The sequence below is a fragment of the Ambystoma mexicanum genome, chromosome 4p (genome assembly GCF_040938575.1).
Source record: "Ambystoma mexicanum isolate Mex_15411 chromosome 4p, UKY_AmexF1_1, whole genome shotgun sequence".
Lineage (NCBI taxonomy): Eukaryota > Metazoa > Chordata > Amphibia > Caudata > Ambystomatidae > Ambystoma > Ambystoma mexicanum.
Genome location: NC_090927.1, coordinates 70,186,728 through 70,208,928, shown reverse-complemented (window position 1 = coordinate 70,208,928; position 22,201 = coordinate 70,186,728). Strand labels below are relative to the sequence as shown.

At 50.3% G+C, this 22,201-nt stretch overlaps 1 protein-coding gene across 1 annotated transcript in view; it reads right to left on the bottom strand.

Moving 5' to 3' along the window:
• The window catches only part of LOC138453006 (zinc finger protein 84-like), a 138,304-nt gene extending 118,977 nt beyond the window's left edge, over positions 1-19,327 (bottom strand). The window contains exons 1-2 of the mRNA XM_069605412.1: positions 19,213-19,327; positions 17,776-17,899 (exon numbers count right to left, since the gene is read on the bottom strand). The gene's annotated coding sequence lies outside the window, so the exon portion shown is untranslated. The remainder of the gene's footprint in view (positions 1-17,775; positions 17,900-19,212) is intronic.
• Positions 19,328-22,201: the final 2,874 nt, after the last annotated feature.

Genomic DNA, 22,201 nt, shown 5'->3' with positions numbered 1-22,201 from the left:
TCAGTGGTCACAGATGGTGTTTGCCCCGACATGACAACCCCAGAGGCAGGAGTGGGTGGGCAACTGGGTCCTGGGGCTGGGCTGTGGAGCGATGGAATCCCAGTCGGGAGTCTTCAGTTCCAGCAGGGGTGGTCACAGCAACAGCACCCCTGGCTGATGTGCAGGCAGCAAATGGCAGTGCATGTGGGCAGCAGGCGGTCAGGCAGCAGCAGATGGCAGGTGGGAGCGTGCTCGGGGCTCTGGGGGGCAGTAGTTCGGCCTTCTGGGCAGGAGCGCGTTCTTCCGTGTGCTTACGCGTGGCCAGCTTGATACGGAGTGATTTGGCACGTGAAAATCCTGCACGTCAGCGTGAAAATCGAGGAATACGCGATTCTATTGGACCAAAGGCACTCAGCGCGTAAACGCGTCGGCAGAGTATGCGTGTCTATGAAGTCACGTGCACGTTGAATTGGGCACACGTTTGAAAATGTTGCGTGTGAAAAAAATGAAAGACACGTCCGAGTGTCAAAGTGTGTAATTGGTGGGAATGGGCCTAGCGCGTACACGCGGCAGTGACAAAGCGTGTAATTGGTGGAAATGGCCCTACACGCAGAAGTGACAAAGCATGTAATTGGTGGAAATGGCCCTACACGCAGAAGTGACAAAGCGTGTAATTGGTTTAAATGGCCCTAGCGCGTACACGCCGCGTAAGTGACGCTGGACGTGTGGGCCTGTATAAAAGGTACGTGTAGAACACCATTTCCTTGTACGTGCTTTTCGTGGAGAGCGAGTGGGTGAATTCTGTACTTCTTGTCATTTCACACGCGATTTACTTCATGGCGTTTCAAGTTCGTATTCCCTGTTACCTCTGACAGCTTTTTCTCTTTTTTCTCTTTTACTGGTTTACCTGGGCCTGTTCCCTCAAACAGTGTTCCCTTCTACTGTTGTCCTGTCTCCTCAGACAGCGTACAAATCTTCTTTTGGAGGGGGTGTTGCCAACCAAACGCGCTCCTTTTTCACGCTCTTTTACCTGGCAGACGGTGAGTCACGCACGTATCTAACATCTGTGCTTGCCCCGTGTGTAGCCTACCCCTTCAGAGGTCATTCTAGGCTGCGTGTGACACGCATATGTTCATTCTTGTGTTACTGGGTGCCACAGCGAAGTGCAGGTTTTTCTTTCTGCACACGTGGTCTAGGAGGGGTTGCGTTCACGTCATCTCCCTTTTTTGGGGCTCCTGTGCGTAGCGTGACCCGTCATCTTTCCCCAGGGGTTACATTCAGCCTTGCTAGAGCACTAGGGTACAATTACCATCTGGTACCCAACCCCTTTGACCCCCAATTGCCCAGGACAATAGTTTACAGCCACTCCCATACGCACATTAACATCAGTGCCATGGCTGGGAGGCGAGGATTCCGTAAGGGTGGCAAAGGTGGAAGAGCCAAAAGTGGTGGCCGTGGTGGATCCGGTAGGGGACGTGGTCGTTACTTGCAGGGTGAGCCTGTCCCCCCATGTGTGGAGGACCAGTCAAGGGCACCCTTAATCCCCCCGTCCCCCCCTCCCGTTGAGGCTGATGTGGCTAACACCATCCATGCTCAGCCCTTGTTGGACCAGCCCATTGTGGCACCAGACCTGGCTGACTCCATGGCTGACTTCCAGGTCAGCAGGACTATGACACGTGCGCTGGTGCACGTTGATGTCATCATGCCACGTGCATCTGGGGCAGCAAGGTCATCTGCTGCCCCAAGTAGGCAGGGCGGAGAGGCTGCAGGGGCAGCTGCGGCTCCATTCACCCCAGCTCTCACACACCCAGCCAGGACAGTGTCGGTCCTAGTACAACCTGCTGACATTCCCCCTGACACCATTACACTTGAGCCAATGCCTGCACCAACTCCCATGCTGGGTGTGCAAACCCACACTCCTAATACAGAGTCCACCAGGGCTCCTGCCCCTAGTGTCCAGAGCGGCGCAGGACACTCAGGATCACCACCACCTTCCAAGCGGAAGAGGAAGACTGCTCGTCCGGCACAGGCTGATGCCCCAGACACGGCTACACAGTCCGGCCCGTCCAGGAAGCCCAGCTTCACGGATGACGAACTGAATGCACTTGTCGAGTATGTGTCCGCACATGATAACAAGATGGTCATTGTTGCAGGATCCAAGACCACACCTGCACAACGCCAGGCACACTGGCAGACCGTTGCGGACATCGTAAGTGCCCTTGGAATCGTGAGGCGCACAGCCAATGATTGCTATAAGCGCTGGAATGACCTAAAGCGCAGGGCAAAGAGTAAGCTGGCCTCAAGTCATGCCGCAACTCTAGTGACTGGAGGTGGGTCTCCAGTAGTAGACATGGAACTCACTCCACATGAGTCAGTCGCTGGGACCTACGTCACGGAGGAACAGATCCAAGGCGTGGGAGATCTGCCTGATTACGAGGCATTGTCCGGTGAGTGCACATGCATGTGTGTGTCATCCATGTGCATGGTGTGTGTGTGAGGGCTTCTGTTTGTGTGCCAGGTGAGAGTGTGGGTCGTATGGGTCAGCCATGTGCTTCATGCAATACATCCTGCGCAGCTGCATTTGGCCATAGCAGTATCCCTCCTGCCAACAGTAGACATCTAGCCCAACTGCACGCCAGTTGCCCTTGAAGTGTCACCTTGCCACAACATTGTTGCTTATTTTTCACTGTTCATTCAGTCAGATTGTTTGCATTGCACCACTTTTACTAGGCATTTCGCAGTCCTCTAGTCACATGTCTGACATGGCTATGGTAAAGTGGAGTGACTTTGTTACCTGGATATCATTTGTTCACACATGTCCCTGTGCAATTGGACCATTTTGGACTGGCAGCTCCAGGTGAAAAATCTGACCTGTTTGAATTAGAAAAGCTATTACATGCGTGAACTGGACTGAATGAATAGGTGCTGCCCTCCTCTCCATCTTCACTCAATAGCAATGGTACATGCCATCTGTGTGATGCCATGTGTGTTTCACCGGGCAATCACAGGCCAATGTGTGATGCCACTGCCAGGCAGCATGCAGAAAATGTGTTCATCTTCCATCTTGGTGTCATCAGTGTGTGCCATTTGCCTGCCCTTCATATGCAGTGAGGGTGCATGCATTGGAGGGTTTTAGTCATGTGGGACATGTGTCAATCAAGTACTGGTTCTCTGCTTCTCAGCCCTCATTGTGTGCCATGGTGCTAATGCGTGTTTCCATTTCTTTGTTTTTATGTCTTTGCAGGGGAAGACGCACCTGATACTGCTGGGGTTGTGGAGATGGTGCAGACCCAGGAGGGGTCCAAGGGCCGACCAACCACCAGTGAGGGACGTGGTGTGGTGGTGGGTGAGAACCCACAAGTGCTGCAGGTCGTGCTCGCAAGGGGTGTCTCTGGCTGCACTTCCCCCGAGCTGTACTCAGCTGTTGATTCGGATGATGAGACCTACGTGCCGTTGCAGGTGAGTGTTCCAGGGAGGGATTCTGTTCTGTCCCACCCACCTGCACCAGGGTCAGAACCCTCAATGGGGATGTCAGTGTTGGCAGCTACGCCTTTGGTGGTTACGGATGCAGGGTCACACTCCGCGACATCTGATCCTGTTCCTGGGCCAGCAGATCAGAGGGGGAATGCAGTCCTGCAGCCTCAGGCAGTGCCGGCACAGCAAGGCGCACTTCGCCTTGCCCCAGACTGTCACGAGTGTTGGGAACCAGCGTATTATCCTCCAAATCTGATAAATCAAAGTCCACCTCCCCTTTCTCCTCACCTGTCTGTTCCGGAACGGGGTTTCGTCTGAAGGTCTTGGTCTGGGGCTTCTTCTTCTTTGTGAAGAGGTACGGCCGTCCGCGGGAAGAAGCCACCCTGATCCCCTGATAAACAGGGAAGCAGCCGGCCCCCTTCCCGCAGAAACCAAGATGAGAGGAAAAAAGCAGCCGCTTAAAAAAACCTCTTTACGGATGTAGTTGGTTACAATGCTGAGCAGGAAGAGATGACTGTGAGCCCGGGAATGCAGGAAAAGCCGGAGCAGGATAATCAAGGTATGTCTTACTCGGTGCAGCAGGTAGGCTGGAGGATCCGGTGAAGCTGATACTGAACAAGGAGCAGTGCGAGAGACCGGAGTGGAAAAACCGCCAAGCACCAGGAACAGGAGAGAGGAAGGAAAGGAGAGAAGTAGGGCGAAAGGATACCGCGATAGAGGTCGCGGGGAATGGTAACAGGAGTTAAACAAGGAACACAAAGTAGCACAGCAACAAGGCACAGGAAAAACAAAGTTGCAACGCAAAGAGCCCAGGAGAGGGCGTGGTTAAATACAGGAACAAGAGAAAAAGACTAGACCGTCAAACCAGGAAGTGAAGAGAAAAAACACGGAACATTCTAATGGCGCCGCCAACGCCAAGCCTTCCATAACCGCCAGCGACCACCAAAAGACGGCGGCATGACAGTATGCCCCCTCCCAAGGGACACCCCCCCCCGGCTTCCCCGGGAACAGACGGTGAAACCGCTGAATCAACGCTGGAGCGTGAACATGAGACACCGGTTCCCAGGAGTCCTCCAAGTGTGGATACCCTTTCCAGTGGATGAGATACTCCAAGCGACCCCGCCGATAGCGGGAGTCACGAACGGAGGCCACCTCATACTCATCAGAAGGAACCGCCTTGGGGACCGGGTCCTGTGGCAAAGGGCGATGGTATGGATCATCCTTGCATTCCCTCAGGAGAGAGGAATGGAATACAGGATGGAGACGGTGCATGTGTTTAGGCAACTGAAGGCGGAAGGCCACGGGGTTGATCTGGTGTAGTATAGGGAAAGGACCCAGGTACCGGGGAGACAGTTTAGAGGGGCGAAGCCAGTGAGGCAGAAACCTAGTAGACAACCAGACCTTGGTGCCCCTTCGCCAAGCTGGAACGGGCTGGCGCTTAAGGTTGCAGTATGATCGATACCGAAGACTGCTCGCCCGCAAGCTTCCCGTGGCAGACTTGTGAGCCTCCGAGATACTGGTAAGTAAGGCATCCACCGATGGAGTGGTAGAAGGAGGGAAGGAGAGAGAAGGAATAAAGCTGGGATGGAAACCATAGGAACAAAAGAAAGGACTGAGACCAGTGGCACTGTGCTTGGCATTGTTATAGGCAAATTCCGCGGTGACCAACAGACTAACCCAATTATCTTGTTGGGCGTTTGTGAAGCATCGAAGATACTGCTCCAACGTGGCATTGGTTCTTTCAGTCTGCCCGTTAGTCTGAGGGTGAAAACCAGATGATAAGGCCCGTTCCATTCCCAGTCTCTCACAAAGCTCCTTGAAGTATACTGTGAACCTCTGTCAGAAATAATCTTGTCCGGAGTACCATGTAAGCGAAAGATTTCTCTGGCAAATACAACCGCCATCTCAGAGGCAGTGGGAAGACCAGCCAAGGGAGTGAAATGTGCCATCTTAGTGAAGCAGTCGACAGTTACCATGATGCATGAACAGCCTTCCGAAGGTGGCAGATCCACAATAATATCCGTGGAAATAATGCTCCAGGGTCTCTTGGGAAGGTCCTGTTGTTGGATAAAACCAATCGACTTTTGAGTGCAATGTTTGGATCGGCAGCATACTGGACATGACTTGACGTAGGTTGAAACATCTTTGGCCATACCGGTCCACCAGAACCTGCGATGAAGCAATTCCAAAGTGTTCTTAACACCTCTGTGTCCTGCCGTTGGATCATCGTGACACCACCTTAAAGCCGATTGACGGGTGAATCTGTCTGGCAGAAACAATCGCTGTTGCTTGAAACATAAACCATCTTTAATGGATAGATCCTTTGAGAGAGGAGAGGTGGACCGCGTGGCCTTGCGGACTCTTTCTAAGAAAGACTCCACCGAACAGATTACTTTGACTTCAGGAAGCATGAGACTGGGAAATTCTTTCTGAGACACGTCTGAATAAGGCCTTCTAGAAAGAGCATCAGCCAGAATGTTCTTGGAACCTGGTAAGTAGGTCAATGTGAAATCATATTGGGAGAAGAAATGCGCCCAAGGCGCCTGACGGGAGTTGACACATTCCATCTTTTGCAGTACTTTAAGATTCTTGTGGTCAGTTCTGATTTCAAAGGGATGGTTAGCCCCTTGTAGAAGATGTCTCCATTCTTCACATGCAGATTTCATGGCCAGGAGTTCTTTTTCTATCACTGAATAGTGTGTCTGGCTATCATTCAGTGTCTTGGACATGTAGGCAACCGGATGTTCCAAACCTTCATGTTCCTGTAGAAGAGCTGCACCTATCGCCGCAGAGGAGGCATCAGTCTCCACAATGAATCTTAGATTCTGATCTGGTTGATGAAGTACCGGGGCAGAGCAGAATTCCTCATTAAGTCGTTGGAAAGCTCGGTTTGCCTCAGAAGATCAGATAAAAGGCATTGAAGACTTTTTTAACAGCTTTGTAATGGGAAGAACTCGATCAGAGAAACCCTGGATGAATTTGCGATAAAAATTGGCTAGCCCTAGAAATCTTTGGACGTCTTTGATAGAATGGGGTGTAGGCCATTGCAATATGGCGTTGATCTTAGCGGGATCCATGCGGATTCCTTCCGAAGATAGGATAAAGCCAAGATAGTTGACCTCGGAGGCTTGAAATATGCACTTATCAGCATTGGCTTTGAGTAGGTTGTCTTGCAGTCTTTGAAGGACTTGTTGGAGGTGATCCGAATGGAGTTGGGCGTCTTTAGAATAGACCAGGATGTCGTCAAGATAGACGACGGCACAATGAAAAAGTAGATCAGAAAAGATGCGATCCATGAATCTCTGAAATATTGCTGGAGCGTTGACTAGGCCAAAAGGCATGACACAGTATTCGTAGCGTCCGAAGAGAGTGCGAAAAGCAGTCTTCCATTCATCACCGGATCGTATCCGCAAAAGGTGGTAGGCTCTTCTTAAATCGATCTTAGAAAATATTTTTGCTCCTTGTACTGCTTCCAGAATGTCTCTGATCATTGGCATGGGATACCTATCCCTAAGCGTGACTTGGTTTAGGCCCCTATAATCGATGCAAGGACGAAGCTCATTGGAACCCTTCTTTGGAACAAAAAAAAGTGAAGCCCCTGCAGGGGAAAATGAAGGTCGGATCAGGCCATGATGTGAATTAGAATCCAGATATTCCTTGAGAGCCTTCTTTTCCTTGAGGGAAAGGGAAAACATTCGTCCAAAAGGAACAACAGCATTGGGTTGGAGAATGATCTGACAATCCTCTGGTCTATGAGGAGGTAACTCCTGCGGGCCATCGTCCGTAAACACCTCCTGGTAGTGGAGATATTCTTTAGGGACGCTGTTTACCTTCAACAAATCTAAACTGGAGGTTATATCTGGTAAAATGTGGACAGAAGTATGCAGGGTCTGTGAAGAACATTACTGACGACTAAAAGATGAGGTAAATGACAATTGGTTCTTTGGCAGTGGTGAGAGTGCAGGCATTTCCAGGTGGTGAGACTATTAATTTATTACATTTGTGATGTCATGTTAATGGTAGTACCTGCTCAAGTTTGTTGTTGGTCCTGCATTACTGTGAGCATTTCAGGTGTTGCAAGTTTAAATTAGGGACACTGTACATTGTGACACTAGTGTCATGTTGTGGGGATCACTTTGTTTACCTGCAAATGGCATGACATGGCACGGTGTGTCGTGTGACGGTGCTGGGGATGGGTTGGCTGACATGGCACTGTCCTCTTGTTGCATTTTGCAAGTGGGTATTCATTTTAGCTGCTTGGATGTGTTTCTTCACAAAACTGCATTGGTGGTGTCTGTGTGGGTAGGGATGCACACATTGTAACACTTCCAGGTGAACAATCTCAGGCTGATATGGTTTTCACGGTTGATTCTCCAGACATTCAGGATCAGTGTCAGGTTGAGTCATCATTGATTGTCAGATGGAATGTGCCAGGGCAGTGTGCACTCCACAGGGGTGTGATTACTATGTGAAGTAATTAGCCACTAGCTGTGTACGGGCTGCCTCCCCCCAGGCCCTTTCCCCTCCCATGCGCAGCGGCTGTGCATGTGGTTGGGGATGTGGGGCCACCACCATGTCCACGGCCAGGCCCCGGCGTGTTGCAACGTTGTGCAGGACACATGCTGCCACTATGATCCTGCACACTACTGGGGGAGCGTACAACAGCTGCCCGCCAGAACGGTCAAGGGAGCGAAAGCGTGACTTTAGCACTCCGAATGTGCTCTCCTCTATGCCCCGGGTTGTAATGTGGGCTGTGTTATATCTTACCTGGGGTGGCGTGGTGGGGTTCCGAATTGGCGTCATCATGTGGGGGCTGAGAGGGTAGGCACTGTCCCCTGTGGAGGTGGTGATTGGCATCATTGGTGGGATTGTGACCTTGCTCAGTATCTGACATGCATGCATGTGCAGTGGCATTCATAATCACCAAGCAGCCATGTATCGCCATGCTGCCCAGCTTCTAGGTCCCGGCTTAGGGTGGACATTCGGTAAATGAAGCTGTCGTGGGTGGAGCCGGGATAGTTGGCATATACTGAGGTGATGATTCCCTTGGCATTACATACTACCTGCACGTTGATGGAATGCCAGTGCTTGCGGTTCCTATAGATGTGCTCTGATGCCCTGGGGGGGACGTAGAGCCACATGGGTGCAGTCGATGGCACCTAGCACTTTGGGGAATCGTGCCACACCGTAAAAATCCAGGGCGGCAGCATGCCTTTCTGCAGGTGTTCTGGGCAGGTATATGTGCCTGGGGACTGATGGGCGTGCAGTGATGATGTTCAAGACCTGGTGTATGCAGCTTACGCGCTGAGTGCCTTTGGTCCAATAGAATCGCGTATGCGTGCTTACGCGCTAAGGGCCTTTCCTTGATTTTCACGCTGACGTGCAGGATTTTCACGTGCCAAATCACTCCGTATCAAGCTGGCCACACGTAAGCACACGGAAGACCACGCTCCTGCCCAGAAGGCCGAACTACTGCCCCCCAGAGCCCCGAGCACGCTCCCACCTGCCATCTGCTGCTGCCTGACTGCCTGCTGCCCACGTGCACTGCCATTTGCTGCCTGCACATCAGCCAGCGGTGCTGTTGCTGGGACCACCCCTGCTGGAACTGAAGACTCCCGACTGGGATTCCATCGCTCCACAGCCCAGCCCCAGGACCCAGTTGCCCACCCACTCCTGCCTCTGTGGTTGTCATGTCGGGGCAAACACCATCTGTGACCACTGACAACCACTGGCCAGAGAGGCAGAGGGGCACCAGCTTCAGTGCCACCGAAGGTGGTGTCCTGGTGGAGCAAGTCCTGGGGCAGTATGATGCCCTCTTTGGAAGTTCCTGCGCCGACAAGGAAGGACGGACTCGGATCTGGACTGACATCGTGACTGCCATCAACGCGGAGGGGGTGGCAGACCGGGACTTACAACATGTCAGGAAGCGCTGGGAGGACTTCAGGTCCAGGACCCTGAACAAGGCCCGGCGCCTCTTGAAGGCAGCGGATGCCAAGGGGCGCCGGGGCCACTTGTCGGAAGAACAGATGAGGGTCCTGGAACGAATATCCCCAGCGCTCCACGTCCAGGTCCTAGAGAAGCAGACCCGTCTGGAGTCGAGCGGTGAGTGTACATGCATCCTGATTGTGAGCACTGCGTGTGGTGATTATTCGGTAGTGTGCAGGTTGCACATCTGTTTGTATGGGGTGGAGTATGGGTGGGGGTGTACAGGGCCGTGGGGCTGACACATGCGAGGGCTGTAATGTGTGAGACATGGATGGTGCTTGTGTGTGTAGGCTTGCATGCCAAATGCAGTTGTGTGTGCACACATGTTTGGATGAATGTGTATGTAAGTAGACCTGTCCGTGATGTCACGCATGTATGTTGTTTTTGGCTGCATGTATGAGCACTGTGTACATGTGCATGTGTGTGTATTTGACAAGGGTGCAACAGTGATGCAACATGGATGCATGTGACAGCGGTATCTCGAAGCCTGATTGGCAGATGTGACATGGATGCCCGTCTGAACACTGCGACACTTGGCAGAGGTGTACACATGCATGCAAGTGTGGTGGTGTGTGTACATGTGTGGTGCACTTCCTGTGTTGCATGTGATGTCTGGCTCTCCTTTGGCTGCTCATGCAGTTGTATGTGTAGGGATGGTGGTGGCAGTTGCGATATGGCTGTGGTATGGCTCATGTGTGCGAGTTGTAATGACATGTGTGCTGGGGATTGTGATGTCATGTCTGAGGTTTGCCAATGCCACTCATGTGCAACTGTCATGTGTGTATGTGTCCATTGTACAGTGCCCTGATGCCTGTATTTTGTTTCTCCCTGTCTGCAGCGTCAACTGATGAAGAGGGCGGAGAAGGTGCTGTGGAGCACAGCGGCGGGGATCCCACCGCCAGCCGGAGACGCAAGGCCCGGCTCCCCTCCCGTGTTGTCATCTCGTCGGGGAGTGAGGAGTCCGGTGCCGCGTCCCAGGCCGCAGCTGCCGGGGGGAGGTCCAAGAGGCGGAGGTTGGAGTTGGACTCCTCGGCAGCAGAAGGGGCAGCTGGGACCCCACAGGGCCCAACAGGGGAAGATGGCACGGAGTCATCCAGGTTGGTGGGGGGTTTGGTGGAGGAGGAGGCCGTGCAAGCACCAGAGACGGGTCTGGAGGTGGGGATCCCACTGGTGCAGTGCAGGACAGGAGGCAGCACAGGCCGCCGCGGAGGTGCCTGTGTGCAATCCTGTCCCTGCATCATCTTGCACCAGCAGGGATGCCTACGTCCAGACCCGTTTTCAGGCAGGGGATAAGCTGACGTCAACTGGCCTTCCTCTGCCTGCGGACGTGGCCATCCAGGTCCGGGTTGAGCCTGTCCTGGCTGGTGTGGCGTTGCGTCAACGGGCCATGCAAGGTGACCTGCAGTCTTTTCATGGAGAGACTGCACGTCATCTCGAATGGCTCGTTGACCACGTCAGCCTGCTGGGACAGGTCACCCAGGCCGGATTCCTCCGTCTGATGGGGCTTGCTCCGACCTCCTCCTCAACTGGACCCCCTACGCGCCAGTCATCCTCTGTGCCATCTTCCCACCCATCAGTCACCTGGGTGCCCTGTGGTGCTGCCTCTGACGGTGCGGCCAGGCTGGTGGAGGAGGCATCCCTGCCACAGTCGGGAGTCGGACGTCCAGCAGGGGTGGCCACATCTACGACTGCACCCCAGCTGGCGGAGGATGTGCAGGCAGCAGGAGGCAGTGCACGGGCAGAGGCAGAGCAGCAGCAGCAACAACATGGTGGGAGCCATGAAGGCTCGGGGCCTTCGACATTGGAGGGGCAGGCATCGGCCGGAGGGCAGGAGGACCCAGGACAGAGAGTGTCTTCCGTGTGGCAGTGGTTGGGCCACGCCATAGGTGCGGAGCGGCGGCGGGCGGAAGAGGCGCGGCTCACAATGGTCAGGGCGGAGAACTCCATGCGGAGGGCCCTGAGGCGGGCCGAGTGCCTCGAGGCAATCCGCAGGGGGTTGGAGGAGGACACGGCGTCGTCCCTGCGGACCCTCGGGGCCATGGAACAGGACCGCCTCCGGGACATCGAACAGGAGTTCGATGATGCCCTGGCCCGGAACACCACGGAGTGAGCCGCTGGACTTGCCCGCCGCCTTTGTATATAGTTCTTTAGTTTTAGGTTTCCTTTGTTTGTTCTTATGATTTGGAGTCGACGGACACTGCTCCACTTTTTGTATATAGTTGCATTTTAGTTAGGGTTTTTTGTAGGTTTCCTTTGTTCAGTTGGGCTCATAGACCCTTGCATGTTTTGTACATAGTTCATTGGATTGATTTTATTTTTCATTTGACTTTGGACAACATTTCTTTGGATTAGGATTTGGTGGTTTTATTTTTTTAAACGGACATGCAGCTTATCTTTTTTTCATTCCCATTGTAGTTTGTTTCATTTCTTTTGCATTCTTTTTTTTAATATACAATTTTGTTTTCATACTTCACTGTGTGGTATCATCTCATTGGTTTCATGCATGTCATGTTGGGTGTTTTCCCATTCAATTGCAACCATTGTGTGTGATGGACATGGGTTCATTAGCTTTATGAACTTTGGGGGTGTAACATGTCATTTCCATTTCCATGTGGGTGAATGGGTTACTTGGTAGGGCTTTTTGGCTGTGGAGGCTGACCATAACGCACATGATTGGGGATTGTGAGGACCTGGTGGGGGCTGCCCATGGTGGCTGGGGGGTGGGGGTGGGTGGGAGACATGAGTGGGGGCCTGGTGGTGCTTCCCCTGCACTGCTGGGGGGTGGGGGTGGGTGGGAGACATGAGTGGGGGCCTGGTGGAGGCTGCCCCTGGATGCTGGGTGGTGGGGGGTGGGAGACATGAGTGGGGCCTGGTGGTGCTGCCCCTGGATGCTGGGGGGTGGGAGACATGAGTGGGGGCCTGGTGGAGGGTGCCCCTGGATGCTGACCCCGGCCCCCACTCATGTCCCCCTGCACTGCTGGGGGGTGGGGGTGCAGGGGGACATGAGTGGGGGCCTGGTGGAGGCTGCCCCTGGATGCTGGGGGGTGGGGGGTGCAGGGGGACACGAGTGGGGGCCTGGTGGTGCTGCCCCTGCACTGCTGGGGGGTGGGGGTGCAGGGGGACATGAGTGGGGGCCTGGTGGAGGGTGCACATGGGGGTGGGTGGGAGACATGAGTGGGGGCCTGCCCATGGTGGCTGGGGGGTGGGGGTGGGTGGGAGACATGGGTGGGGGCCTGGTGGAGGCTGCCCATGGTGGATGGGCTGCCTGCGGGACATGAGCAGGGGTGCAGGGTAGTCCCCCGTGGTGTGGGCTGCCTGCAGGGGCCGTGGAGGTTGTAGAGCGTACACCTGGGAGGACCCACACGGCCAATTCACGTGTAGTACTCCCCAGAACCCCTGAAATACACGTACCCTGCTGAAATCGCGTGTGGAACTTCCCGCGCACCCCTGGAATACACGTACCCTGCTGAAATCGCGTATGGAACTTCCCGCGCACCCCTGGAATACACGTACCCTGCTGAAATCGCGTGTGGAACTTCCCGCGCACCCCTGAAATACACGTACCCTGCTTGCACGGGGCCAATCACGTGTGGAACTTCCCGCGCACCCCTGAAATACACGTACCCTGCTTGCACGGGGCCAATCGCGTGCGGAACTTCCCGTGCACCCCTGAAATACACGTACCCTGCTCGCACGGGGCCAATCGCCTGTGGAACTTCCCGCACACCCCTGAAATACACATACCCTGATGAAATCGCGTGTGGAACTTCCCGCGCACCCATGGAATACACGTACCCTGCTCGCACTGGCCCATTCGCGTGTGGAACTTCCCGCGCACCCATGGAATACACGTACCCTGCTCGCACTGGGACAATCGCGTGTGGAACTTCCCGCGCACCCCTGAGATACACGTACCCTGCTTGCACGGGGCCAATCGCGTGTGGAACTTCCCGCGCACCCCTGAAATACACGTTCCCCGCTTGGCGTTTGCTGTTTGCCAGCCCGGTGAACTGGTCCAGGGTTAGCGCAGCCCTTTGCGATGATTTAGCGATTTTGATGGCTTTTCCTTGCGCGAGGGCGTTCTTGGGGGCGTTACTGGCGCTGCTGCAGGGTCGCTGCGATTCTCTGCGCCACGGCTGGTTTGGGAGCCTAAAATCCATGAATACGCTGTGCGCGGAAATCGGTTTTAGCGCACGTGCCTGGCGCAGACAATCGCACGCGGACACTCTGCGCCAGCCGCTTGCGACACTTTTCTGCGAAATTCTATGAATTACCCTCCTGGTCTCTAGTGAATCTAATAGAGTCTTTACATAGTTTCCTAGAGATACCAGAATCATATGTTAAAAAGGTATGAGGCAATTTGAATTGGTCAGCAATATAATTGTGCCAATTATCAGCTGAAATGAACGATGCCAGGGCATTTTGGTTAGTCTTAGGTTTATCGTTCAAAATCAACCATATTTTGCACGAGTCCCTTTTACATAACAGAGACAACACAGCTTGATTTTGCAAGTTATGTAAGTGATGTTTGGTCACTTTGGTCAAAGTACGATATTGTGATATTATATTAATTTATTTGAAGCTTATAAGAGCTGAAATCTACAGCAGAACGTTTAGCACTTTAAGGTCATTCTTTTTATTTTTGATTATCCTTACTATAGAAGGATTCTGAGAGTGCAAAGCTGAGCTAGTAGATTGTTCACGGGACGTAAAGGCACACAAGGTATCCCGAATTAAGATGTCATTCCATTCTTTTCTAATTGTATTATTACAGAGCAAGATGGAGTGAGCTTTCCAAATTTGCTGATTTATAGAAAAAGTAAATTCTTTGCATTTGCGCAGATTCCATCGTACAGAGCAAAGTGCTGGATCGTTTTCAATGAGACGTAAAGAGGAGTTTGTTTTCAACATTGCGCTTTCCTGAAATACAGAAAGCACAATGGGTACATGATCGCTCAAGGTACAATTGTGTGCCCTTACCCTCTCTGTAAGCGATAGCAATTCAGATGACACAAAAAAAATAGTCTATGTAAGATTCTTGATTACTCCTCGACCAAGTACCTGATGAAACTTCTTCGTCAAAAGTACTACATAAATATTCCATTCAATTAAGTGCTTTTCCCATATGCTACCTCTTTTGGTTGCTTCCTGGTGGCGTAGGGAGCCTCTAGAAAGTTCATTGACAGCAATGGCAGTTGTACCAACAAAGTTAAAATCACCCCCCAAGATGATGTGAAAGTCAGGATTTTTTAGATAAGCACATTCCATTACCCTATCGATGTCATCAAGGAGAGCATCAAAACTTTGTTTTGCTGGATTATGATATATACAAATGATGAGCATCTCATAAAAAGGTTCACCTGACCATTTGTATTCAAGTACCAACATTGAGGCTGTAGAACAAATCACAGAAACCTTATAAATATAGCCATTGTTCAATAATATAGCTAGACCACCACTCAGGCGCCCAAGAAATGGCTTTGTTGCCGGTACACAGAAGCAGGAGAAACAGTTTATGTCAAAAACATGAGAACACATTGTTACTTGCAGGAGAATTACAGCAGGATAATCGTCACAGGGCATTGTATTTAGCCACGTTTTGAAATATTTTAACCCGCAGCAATTCCAAGATATTACACGAAAAGCCACACGGCTAGGATGGTTTAGAGTTTTTGGTCATCTCAATTATTGTTGATAAAAATGGAGCCAACCATGTTAGGTTTAGATCCAACCACTGTTGACATCTGATTTACCAACTCAACCTCTGATTCTGGAGGATTAAGGTTGGCATCTCCTTGTTGGAGTGGCTGTGCAGGAGTTTCAATTTGTTCCGAGAAACAAGGTTGCTTCTTCATTTGATCTAAAGAGACAGATAGCGAGCCCCTGCGTTCTAAGTTGCTCTCTATGGTCCCACAACATCCTGAGTATGATTGGCGAGAAGGGAGCACATGTCATCCTATAGTTGTTGTGGTTAGCAAGGCGAAGCCACTTTATGTCTTCAGCGATCAAGGTACGAAGTTGTGGACAGCCTCTAAATTTACTGAATAGAAACGATCTAGTTAGACGCTGCCGTCCATTGATTAATAGATCACTGGACCAACCCATAATATACATAAAGTTCTCATCAAGCTCCTGCTCCTCCATTTCTTCTGTATCTAAATGTGAGTCAACTGCCTCTGCAACCCTGGGGTCCAAGGACGAACCCTGCATCTCTTGGCAGTGAGCGTCTCTGGACTGCAGGGTAGTAGATACGTGTGAGCTCAAATGGCACGGAGATAGGTAGGGCAAATCACTAGCTGATTGAGCATTTGCCAAAGGTGGAATTTCGTGTACTACTTGCCCTGTGTTGCTAGGCATGCATGTCACTCCAAGTGGAGTTGGAATTTTAGTTTGCTGATTAAGACCGCTGCTTGTTGCATGATAGTCTGATGCGGTTTTGAAATTTTTAGTTTTCTTTTTGCTAATGACAGGATAATATTTAAATAGTTGACCACTTGAACTATTTGTGAGCATCTCAGAAGAAGATTTTGTTGCATTATTTGTAGTGATCTAGCTCAGAGGCTTATGTTTTGTAACATTTTCTTTTGAATCGCTGATGGCCAAATTAAGAGCCGTCTTTGACTCTTTGTTTAACTGCCTAAGATCAATTTGTGTCTCACCCTCCATTAAAGTAAGAGTTTGTACAAAGACCGTTTTTTTCATCTTTTTGTATGTTTGATGTCTTGTTCGCTAAGAACATGAACTTGATTTTGTTTGATTTTTTATTTCGTTTGAGTGCCCTCCAGTGAGCATGCCGCATTTTACGGTAGAAGGTAAGTTGATTTTTGTCATCATCGGTGTCTGACAAATAATTGTCTGGAATATAGTCTTCATGTGCACCCTTTGATTCAGCATTTGGAGCACAAGCATGATCCACTTTAGAAGAGATATGTTCAATAATAGTCACCAAGGGTGAAGGACTATCGGGCATAGATATGTATTTTTCAGTAGTAGACACGGCATGCTCAGCTATGTGCGGGTGATTTTTCGCCATAGCATGCCTTTCAGAAATTAAGTAACGAAAAGCATCATCAAGTTTAAGAGACTTTACCTTGATCGCATCGATAATTGAGGTTGTAATATCCTCTTTGCTTTGTTCCATTTTCAATTGTGACAGCATTGGCATATGAAAATCCCTGGTTAGTCTCATTCAGATCACCGTCTTGTGTTGGAGTAGACTGATTGCTGACAACACTGACAGGCTGATTTACTATTTTCTTGATTGCTAAATCCGTCAGTTTAGCTTTTTGTGAATGATAGTAAGCCTGAGCGGACAAAAAGCCCTCTATCTTACACACTTTGGACATTAATTCAGCTAGCAGTAGTTGACATTTTCTAAAGAAACTTAGATAAATCAAGTCCTCTGTCTAGTAAGTTAAGCAGGCTAGAAATAACTGGGAAAGAAGGGGGCTCTTTATCGATCTCGCAAGGCAGCTCATGCATGGGTGTAGGATTTACTTGCGACTCTTCATTTAGGGATTCTTTAGGTTGTTCGTTTTGCTCTCCATATGCAGTCACGTCTGGGTATGAGTAATGCGGATGATACTCGCATTTAAGTCTAGTGGTGAATTTGTTGTTGAGCTGGTAGAATGCACACCAGCTTGAGGAGTGAAATGCGATGCAGCCCCAAGATTAGCCTCCTTGTCCTGTAAATTATGAAGACAAATTCGTTCAATTTGTGAGGGAAGAAGTACTAATGGAGAACTGGGGTTTAGAGCAATGCGAAAGCGCTTCTCCCAGTCTTTTAGTAAGTCTTTTAGGCACCAAAATCGATACATCTGTGTGTAAAGTTCCAGGTGAGACATCCCACTTAATAGAGTGCTCGTTTTCAATGACACCAAGTTCTTGTTCTTTTAGTTGGGTGGTAGATAAAATAATCTCGTTAAACTCAGTGTACTCTTTATTTGCAAGTGGATTACTAGCTAAAGAGTGGTTAGCATAAGGAGCCATGCTGTTGTTAGGCTCCATCATTGGGGCTTGGTAACTGTGAGGGGTTGTAATTCTCCATCTGGTATTTCCGGCGAATTATGAAGTTGTGGCAATGATTCAGCGATACCAGAAGAGTCGTGCAATAGAATCAGGGCTGAGGTGTTAAGTATGCCGCAGGTTTTTTTTTCATGTAGACGCATTCCACTCCTTAAACTTCCTACCATTTTAAACTTTTGGCAGTACACGTAAGTTTGAGCCAAGTAAGAATGTTGGAAGGCAAAGAGTGAAAGTAACAGACTTCAGTGAATAGGTTCTAGGTTGCACTCTTAAAGAAAAGAATAACAAGGTAATAGATTAAGGCTTACTTACCACCCTAACAGCCCAACAGCCAGATCACTTGACGATGCACGTGCACCCGGTTTATGAGGAAACCGGAAGAGTTTGCGGCAGGATGATGGGCGTGGTAGTGGGCTGCTCTGGTGGGCGGTGTCCACTAGGGGAGAAGTGAGGAGAAAGAAACCGAAGTGAATACCCTGGAAGTGTATTTTGTGCAGCACACAAGAGCCAACACAAGTAAAAGCACCAAACACAATACAATATAGAGCGCAGTCCAAAAAATTACTTGATCTCAAAAAGTTCAAGTTGTGCGTCGACCAACTTCCTCTTGGCGACTTGCAAGGAGCAGTGTATCGTGCAGCCCAACAGCCAGATCACTTGGCGAGCACCCGGTTTATGAGGAAACCGGAAGAGTTTGCGGCATGATGATGGCTGTGGCGGTGGGTGGCTCTAGTAGGCGGTGTCAGTTGATCTCAAAAAGTCCAATGTTCAAGTTGCGCGTCAACCAACTTTCTCTTGGCGACTAGTGGCAACAGGAGAAACAAATCCAAAACAGGCACCCGAAGCGAGGAGCAGTGTAGCGTGCAGCCCAACAGCCAGATCACTTGGCGAGCACTTAGCGATTGTGCACTGTATGTTGAGTGCTTCTTCACTCTCCCAATGTCTAAATAGTAGGTCTGGCTAAATTAAATTGGCAAAAAGGCATGTCCCAAGCTGCCTGCTGTCCATAAGTTGCCGCTCAGGATGTTGTAAACCGTGATGGGGCAAGGGATAGAAGGCTCGAGTCTGTAGGATAGCAGAATCAGCAGGGTCTTAAAACCTGCTCACTCATTCTGGAGTGAGGGGCCATGGGGCAAAATTATTCTGATCCCACATACAGGGGGTTGTTACCCCTTTATCTCTGCTGAATGAAAGAATGAGCTCCCTCAGAAACAAGTTATCACCCCTGCACACACATTGAATGAATATGGATCTATAGATCAAGAAAACTGGAGTGAGAAATGTTCTTCCCAGATGAGAGACTGACGCCATTAATATACATGGGGTCACTGAGATGACTAAGAGTTAAACTGTACGTTCAGTCAGCAATGGGTGACACTATGCTCCGAAGAGTGAGGTGCCCATTCAATATATCGCACTGTTTAAAGGTGAGAGACCCATCCTAAATGCTTGCCCAAAGAACCTTGGGCAGGAGTTTCTTTTCATTCTGGTGGTGTCAGTTTTGGGTTTCCTATTGTAAATTCGGGAATACAAGTCCCAGAATGCAAAGAAGAAATGCAGGCTTGGAGGAGCACCTGCAGATCTGCACTGCGCATGTCTGCAGGTAGATGCCCCGCCCTCCACACTAGACCAGGGCCAGACCCTGTACCAACCTGCCAGGCTGTGTACACGGCCCACACAATGCCTCACTGACACCACACAAGATCTGCAGCAGTGTATAGTGTCCTGCTTTAAACATTGCTTGTTTACCTGTTCAAGATCCCCAGTGTGTGTTCCTGTCAAGGCGAGCGAGCAGCACCGTCTACTGAGCAGAGACCAGATCACCACGTTCAACTTCACACACGCCAGACAGAAGCTCTTCCTCTGAGCATGCGTACATCTGCGTTTCCGGTACCAGTCCTATCTCCCTCTCGATCTATGAGCATGCGCACACAGGTAAGACTGGTGTCTACCGAGCAGGGGATCCCCACGCTCACTCACGCCAGACAGTAGATCTTCATCTGAGCATGCGCACATCTGCGTTTCTGGGACGTGGTTTGATTATGAGCATGCGCAAACAGGTAAGACTGTGTCTACCGAGCAGAGGCAGGGGATCACCACACTCACTCACACGAGGCAGAACTTGCTCATCTGAACATGCGCACATCTGCGTTTCCGGTAACAGGCCTATCCACGTCTCGATCTATGAGCATGCGCAAACAGGTAAGACTGGTGTCTACCGAGCAGGGGATCCCCACGCTCACTCACGCCAGACAGTAGATCTTCATCTGAGCATGCGCACATCTGCGTTTCTGGGACGTGGTTTGACTATGAGCATGCGCAAATAGGTAAGACTGTGTCTACCGAGCAGAGGCAGGGGATCACCACACTCACTCACACGAGGCAGAACTTGCTCATCTGAACATGCGCACATCTGCGTTTCCGGTAACAGGCCTATCCACGTCTCGATCTATGAGCATGCGCAAACAGGTAAGACTGGTGTCTACCGAGCAGGGGATCCCCACGCTCACTCACGCCAGACAGTAGCTCTTCATTTGAGCATGCGCACATCTGCGTTTCCGGGACGTAGTTTGCCTATGAGCATGCGCAAACAGGTAACTTTGGCAAAACAGAAAGGTGATGGCTGGAAGGTTTTGAATTAATCATAACCACGGGCAAAGCTTTGGGCAACCCTCCAGACCATCGTTTTTCAGCCTGCCAAGCCATTACAGAAGGGGAAAAACCATATGCAAATCAGGCTTGGTCCTACCCCAAAAGGGGCAGTCCTGCCCGAACTGCTAGGTCATATCACTTCTGCACGAGACCACAAGCATTCCCAGACATGTTTCAGCCTTGTTGGGCGTCATCAGTTAGGAGTAGCTTGGGTCTCTAGGCCCGGCAGACTCGGGACCCACGTCTGGGCATACCCGTCCCACTCGGGGTGACTTTGGCAAAACAGAAAGGTGATGGCTGGAAGGTTTTGAATTAATCATAACCACGGGCAAAGCTCTGGGCAACCCTCCAGACCATCGTTTTTCAGCCTGCCAAGCCATTACAGAAGGGGAAAAACCATATGCAAATCAGGCTTGGTCCTACCCCAAAAGGGGCAGTCCAGCCCGAACTGCTAGGTCACATCCCTTCTGCACAAGACCACAAGCATTCCCAGACATGTTTCAGCCTTGTTGGGTGTCATCAGTGAGGAGGAGCTTGGGTCTCTAGGCCCGGCAGACTCTGGGGTTGTTTGATTTTCTGTGCAGAGGGGACCTGGCCTAGCAGTTCGGGCTGGGCTGCTACCTTCGGTGGCAGCAGCTGCTGACTGATTTGCACATGGCTGGTCCCCTTTTGCAATGGCGCAGACGGGCTAAAAAACAGTGGTGTGGAAGGTTGCCCAGAGCAATTGCCAGTGGTTAAGATTCATTTGAAACCTTCCACCCATCACTTTTGTGCGCAAACAGGTAAAACTGGTGTCTACCGAGCAGAGGCAGGGGGATCACCACGCTCACTCACGCCAGACTGTGGCTCTTCATCAGTGTTGCCAGGTCAAGAATAAAAAAGAAGCTGAATGTCTCTCTAAAACAAGCCCAAAACAAGCTACCTCCCAACCAAATAAGTTGCAAAAACAACTGCACTGCTAAAACAATGTGGCTAGGACTCAAAAGACAAAATATTGGAAAACAAACATACATAAAGAGAACCCAATTATGCTAGAACAAAACGCATTTATTAAAATTGCATTTTCTTTTCAGTAAAACGTGTGTACTTTCATTTCTCATCTGAATGGGGCTTCTAAAAGCACATCTTTGGCAATCACGCAATTTACGTTAGTAACCTGAAGTGCATTTCAACAGGGCATAGCAAAGAATTTCAGAGTCTTATGTGGGGCAGTACTCCGGATTCCATAACTCGTGAATGGGAACAATAGGTATGAAAATTAATGTTGGCCCAGCTAAGTTGAGTCCTCTATACTTGCCCAGGATCACACACCTAGAGAAAGAAAAATCTAAAGTCGTGCCCCCTGCCCTTATCATCGAGGTCTCTGGAAGGGATGGAGGGAACACAACTTTACAGAGACCACCTACCCATGGTCAGAGGCGGTTGCTGGGAGTAGGTAACATGCCAAAAGGCGAATTGATGCAAGGTTCGCATAAACCTCTTGTCTTTGAGTTGGTTAGCTTGTGCAAGCATATTGAAAAGGAACTTCTTAGCTTTACGAATGTTACTCACCACTCCGAAATAGGCCGAAGATGCAGAGGAGTGACCTTGGAGATGATGGTGGTACAAGAATCGATATTCAGCCTTCCATCCCAGCTCCCCTGAGTACAAGACTCAGGCTTCCTCGAAGAGGGGCTCTTTTCTACAATGTACCTCTCTGCTGTTTCAGTTGGGACAGACAGAGGTGTCAATTGAATAAAAGAGCGGGGAGAACACACACCAACAATACCAATGCTGCAAAGGAATACAAAGATATTAGACAGTGTTGAGGTTATGGCAAGTAATTAGAACAGTTGAATTAAATGGGCAACTACCTAGATAGGTATTGGAGTGGAGCTTCCCCGTGGTGGATCTACAAGGAATAACACAAAATGAGTGGAAATGGTCTAATTAAATATTGGTCCCAACTATATATATATATATATATAATTGGTAACAACTAACCTGAATAAGGATATTTTGAGGAAAGGGATCCAGGAAACAGAAGACATCGACAGGAGAAAATAACAAACAAGGATGTTAGTATAGGGAACTAGCCCCGGACGGC